At 55.1% G+C, this 5,789-nt stretch overlaps 1 long non-coding RNA gene across 1 annotated transcript; it reads left to right on the top strand.

Annotated features, from left to right (window-relative positions):
- The first annotated feature begins 685 nt into the window (after window positions 1-685).
- Window positions 686-4,538, top strand: LOC123001645 (uncharacterized). Its single transcript, XR_006410740.3, has 3 exons — window positions 686-1,001; window positions 2,214-2,278; window positions 3,250-4,538. It is a non-coding gene; the product is annotated as an uncharacterized LOC123001645 (long non-coding RNA).
- Window positions 4,539-5,789: the final 1,251 nt, after the last annotated feature.

Raw genomic sequence — 5,789 nt, 5'->3', positions numbered from 1 at the left:
TAGAGGAATAAGTTTTGGCAAGAGTTTGCCACACACCGTGCTCATGCACCTCTCTGCTTTCCAGACCCAGCAGTGCCCGGCAAGAAGCTAGCGTTCAAGAACGTTCCTAACGAATAGATGTGAACATGGGTAAAAGCGTGTGTCTAACCATCAATACGGATGAAGCAGTGAGAAAAGGAGTTGGTGGGGAGAATCCTAGGCAGATTTCCTCACTGCCCTAGGCCACTCCGTGGTCCCAGTGGCTGCTGGGATCTCCAGGCCACCTCCCTGACCTCAGCGTCTCCCTTCCAGGGCCCAAAATCTGGGGCAAAATGCAAAATCTCAAACACAGTCAAATAACATTCATTTAAATAGCAAATATTGACGCTGCGCGGAGATAAGCAGAATACAAAGTACAGAAGCACCGTGGCGAACTCCAGGCCAGGCCAAGCGTGGGAGGCAGGTCTCAACGCTGGGACCCTGGGGTCAGGGACAGGGTGGGGGTTGGGGGGTTGACACCTTTATCTGAACCCATGGACAAAGAAGACACCAGCGGGGGACTTGCAGGCTACGTTCTAAGAACCAGGGTCTCTGTTGGAGGTAGGCATGCCCACCGAAGGGATGGCATGGGGCAGGGAAAAGGTATGGGGGGAGCCCTGGCTAGGGGTCAGGGGTCCAGGCTGCCTCTCTGTCTTGTTGCAGGTCTGTAGGCAAGTTTCCTTCCCCGTCCTCGGTTTCACAGCCTGAACAAGCAGAGGTCTGGACATAGGGTTTCGGAGGCTCCTTCAGCCCAGCGGACCTCAGATGGGCTGTCGTCTCTGCTCCCAACAAGCTGCACAGACTTCAGCAAGGCCTGTGACCTTCAGACGCCTCCGTGTGCCCAACTCTGAAGTGAGAGGAATGCTGTTGACCTGGGGACGTGTGAAAAGCAGCACAGACCCTGAACTTACCTTATGGTTTGGGGGCTGTCCTGGAGTGATCCCCAAAGGCAGCCCCAAGTGGAGCCTCCCCTCCCCTCCCAGGTCAGACCCTGTGTGAGCGTGTTAGAGCACCCGGAGCAGGCTGAGGAATCTTCTGGGCCTACTGAGCAGCCCTCCTCAGGGACCCCTTGCCCCTCTGCATTGCTCTGGAGAAAGCAAGCTCCTGCTGGCTTCGAGGAGGCCCTTGGCAGGGAGTTCGGGCAAGGCTTTGCACGCCATGGGCTATGGGTAGGCTGGTCTGGAAGGCCCAACACAACTTCACTAGCACACTGGCAGACCTGGGCACCTAGTCAGGGACCTTCCTGGGTCACTGGTACTTGGACTTCTTCCATGGCCACTGGCTTCCACAGAGGGGGCATCCCAAGAGAAGGAGGGGGAAGCTCTGTGGTCTTTTCTGGCATAGGCTCGGAACTCAGATGGTGTCATCTCTGGCCCCGGCTTCAGAGAGCAGGAGAACTCAACTTCACCTCTTGGCGGGGGAGTGCCAGGGCCCAGTGCAGAAGAGCATGTGGGGTGGGGTATACTGCTGTGGTCATTTCTGCCCACCCAAGGGGGACCCCGCAGCCTAACGTGCACCCAGTTCCCCGCCTTTGGGGCAGCCTAGAGATGGATTGGCTTGGAGGGTCTGATTCAGAAAGCACGACTAAGAAAACATTGCATTGTAGCTTTCCAATAACACGATAGTGAATTTTATTTGAGCGGTAACCCTGTGCCAGGCAAGGACGGTCCTAAGTGTGACACACTGGTTCTCATTTCTTTCTCGCAATAACCCTATGGGGAAGGGGCTGTTATTCTTCCCATTTTACAGATGTGGAAAGTGAGGTATGAAGCAATTAGGCAGTACTCTCAGTAGCTTCCCTGGCAGAAGCACAGGCAGGATTCAGACCCTAGCCTTGGGTGCCAGAGCCCAGCTGTGCCCATAACCATTGGCCCTTGGGGTTCCTTCCCAGGAAAACTGTGGAAGGAGCAGCCGGTTGGCCTCCAGCTTCACCAGGCTGACCACAGGACTGTCATTTACTAGCTGTGTTACTACCTCCCTGAGCCCCTCTAAGCCTCAGCTTCCTTACCCATGAAATGGGACAATAGTGCCCACACCCGGGCTTCAGGGCTTGTTGGAAGATGCTGTGGACTTCGGAGTGCTAGGGGCCAGGCGGGGGAGCAAGGTGGGGGGTTGATATTAAATTCCTTTCCTCTTCTCCCTCGGGAGGGAAACTTGAAGACAATGCATCTAACAAAACACTATTGTTCCTCCAGAGGGCGGAGACATTGGAATTCTAGAGATGCTGTGATTAAAACCAACCGTGAACCCTCTGGAAAAGGTAAAAAGGATAATAATTTTAGTTAATGCTTACTAAGTGCCCCTGAGTGCCTACTGTGTGCCAGGCCGCCCACTAGGTGCTTTACATCCTTAGTCCTCCCCACAAAGCCGGAGGGTGCGATAAAGGGGTCTGAGATTCCAGGACTTCAAGCATTGGACCCAAATCCCAAAGCAGTACCCACAGAACAGAGATTTAAACCCACTACCCTCTCATTTCCTGTGTCCCCTGCATCTTGCCATGGCTCCTGAGTGGCTGCTGAAACACAGGAGCTCAGGAAGCCGGGGAAAGTAGCTTGGGAGTCACCTCTGAGAAGGGAAACGACAGCCTGCTGTCAATTACACTAATGAGTTCTTGCCCTCTGGCCAGTTGGTATCAGATCCAAACTCCTCTTGGAGCCTACAAGCCCCTGCCTGCTCTGAGTCCCCATGACCTCTCTGATCTCATCTTCTCCCACACTCCCCACGTCTGTCCCCTCGCTGCTCTTGCCAGTCACATTCCCGCCTCAGGGCCTTTGCACTTGCTGTTGAAGTTCAGAACACCCTACCCCCAGACCAGGGTGTGGCTTGCCCTTCCCCTCCGTTTCGGTCTCTGCTCAAAGTCACCTCCTCAGGGAGGCCTTTTCTCACCACTCTATCTACCATTACACCCACCCCACTTTCTTTTTTTTTACCAGATAGCCCTCAGCACTGCCTGACATTATACTGTACATTTGTGCCATTATCTATATTTATTGTCTGGTCTTCCCCACTACAGCGCCAGCCCTAGGAGGGCAGGGGTTTCATGACCCCCCCTCCCCCACTGTCTCCCTCAGGCCTCTAGCAGTGCCCGCACACACTGAGCGCTCAATAAATAATCACAGAACAGAAGAAAAGGCCTGATTAGCAGGACAATGGGCAGGGCAGGGGCCTGAGAAGCTTGTGAGTCACCCTGAAAGAGAATCTACTTAGGGTCTTGTTTTTGTTTTTAATTAGACTTTCATCAGCCTGTCTGGAAGAATGGCCACATCCTCGACCACTGATCCGAGGATTTTCAGAAGCTCTTTCCTTACAAGGGAAATGTTGTACTTGGACTGAACATGACCACATTGCAGGCATTGCCTCCCCTTCCCTAGGCTGGGGTGGGGCGGTGGGAATATTTTAATAGGAGACACTCTAGGCATCTAACCTCCAAGACCCAGAGGCAGGGCTGCTTGATGGGGTGTGTGTCCCCTGCAGTAGGGCTTAGACCGGCCCTGTGCTCCATTTATGGCTCCGTGTTGCCGTCTTGAAATCCTTAACTTTTTAAAGAAGAGCCCACATTTTCTTTGGCAGTGGGTTCTGCAAATTATGTAGCTAGTCCTGGCCAAAGAGCCGACCGATGGTAGAACTTCAGGCTTTCTAGACATTGGTTATCTGTGCAAAGAGGGTCTCCCAGGGGCTGCTCGCCCACGCCACCTAGGCTGCCATTTGCATTGTCAGGTCAATTCACTGGGCACCTGCTGGGCACCGGGCACCGTGTGAGAAGCTGAGGAAGCAGCATGAAGGGGGCTTGCTGTCTGCTCCAGGAGCTCACAGTCAACAGGAGGCACTGACTGGTCAAGAGAGAGATGGCAGTGAGCTAGAGGTTAGCAGGTCGGGGCAGAGTAAACAGCAGTGTAAGTTTACAAGGGGCCGGGTGCTACTGGGACCATCAAGTTAGGATTGAGGCCAAATAACCTGGCCCCCAAGAACGGGCTCTCACCCCCTTCACTAAAGCTTCCGCAGGGGCACCAGCCGGGAGGGTAGGCGGGCAGAGCAACGTGGCTGGTCCTGGAACCACCAGATCTGGACCTGCCCGGCGCACAGGTGTCCGGAAGCTGACGCCAAGACACTGATGGCTGTTTTGGGGCTGAAAGGAACTGCTGGGGAGGGGGGGTTAGGCGAGGACGCCATATGATGCCCCCCGTTGCAGAATCCTCCTGCAGCCACTGCAGCATGTGGAGGAATGAACAGAAGGCAAACTCTCTGAAGCAGGAAAAGGAGACATTCCTTTTAAGACATCTTTTCAGCTTTCCACCCCTCCGATTTCTTGTTTACTGAGTCGGGCTGAGAGCCGCTAATACACAAGTATCTCCTTCAATCCTGGCAGCCAGCCGGGAAGGTTGGTTATTAACCCGATTTTTCAAAGAAGGAAGCAGAAGCCCCCAGAGCTGGAGTGACTTGCTGGAGGTCACATGGTCCCAGGGACAGAGGGAGAGCGCATTTGGGGGACTAGCAGCTGCCGGACCCTGCGGACAGCAAGGACGCCCCAGCAAGAGGGGAGGTCCAGGGGTTTCGAAGGGGGGTTCCGCACCCGGGGTCCCCGCGAGGGCCACGCAGGGGGCGCGGGCCGGGCAGGAAAAGAGCCTCCAGCTCAGCATCTGCGCGGGTCCGCGGCGCCCCGACGGTGCAGCGGGCGCTTCCGCCTCCTCCGGCCTGTGCCGAGCGGATGCGCTGCCTGCGTGTGAACAGGGCTTGTTTTCCCTTCACGCCCTCGGGCTCCGTTCTTAGGAAGAACTTCCTTCTGTTGGCGCTTGGGGAATATGCATTCCTGGCTTGCACCGCGCGCGCGGGTGACAGTTGGGCTGGGAAATGTCCCCGCAGCTTAATTAGGGCATCACCAGACCGAGCCAGGGACCCGCCCCCGCCCTTCCCTGCTGTCGGGACCCCAGGGACCCTGGAGCACACACACACACACACACACACACACACACACACACACCGTGGGAGGGAGCATAGCTGCTCCTGCCGCTGTTACGCACCATTATCACTCCTGCCGCCAGTCCAGTGACCCTGGTGTCCCCAGCCTGCCCTCCGTCCCCTTCATCCCTCATAAGAACCTGTCCTGGGCCAAGGCAGACGGCTTATCGTCCCCCAAAGAGCCATCCTCTTGCACACTTTTGTTCTTACTGTTGTCTGGAATGCGCTCTGCTCTCCTCCTGGCATGGATCTCTCCTGCCTCCAGACACCGCCCCCCCCAAATTCTTTCTACTCCCCTCCCCCTCCAGTGGATATCCTAAAGACAGCTGCTGTTCTGCCCTGTGGGACAGATAGACCTTGATGGGCCTCCCACTCTCCCCTTCCTACGTCCTCACCAGGGCATCCTCAGGAGGAGGGACTCACCCGTCAGGTTCACACCCCTTCGGAGGAAGCTGGAGGTAACACTCACAGGAAAGCCGGCAAAGCCCAGTATGGACCATATCCATCCACCCACTTGGCTGGGGGCAGGGTGAGGGGAAACTTCATACCCTAAAAGCCCAGAAGAATACTGCAGAAGGAAGCCTAGTGGATTGACAGTAAATGTCAAGCCAAAAAATAAACATTGAAAATTCAACTGCATATTATATCGAAATCCCACTATTAAAAAAAAAACTTGAAAAAAATATTTGCAACCCACTTGACAAAGGGTGAGTTTCCTTCACTACTAAAGCACTCCTGCTGTGAGAGGAAAATCAACCCCCAAGGGGAAAAGGACAAATAACGACAGGCCCAGGCCGTTTGTGGAAAGGAACCAC

Source organism: Ursus arctos, unplaced genomic scaffold (genome assembly GCF_023065955.2).
Source record: "Ursus arctos isolate Adak ecotype North America unplaced genomic scaffold, UrsArc2.0 scaffold_1, whole genome shotgun sequence".
NCBI classification, from domain to species: domain Eukaryota; kingdom Metazoa; phylum Chordata; class Mammalia; order Carnivora; family Ursidae; genus Ursus; species Ursus arctos.
The sequence above is the reverse complement of the archived record's forward strand: the minus strand, read 5'-3'. Positions and strand labels throughout refer to the sequence as shown.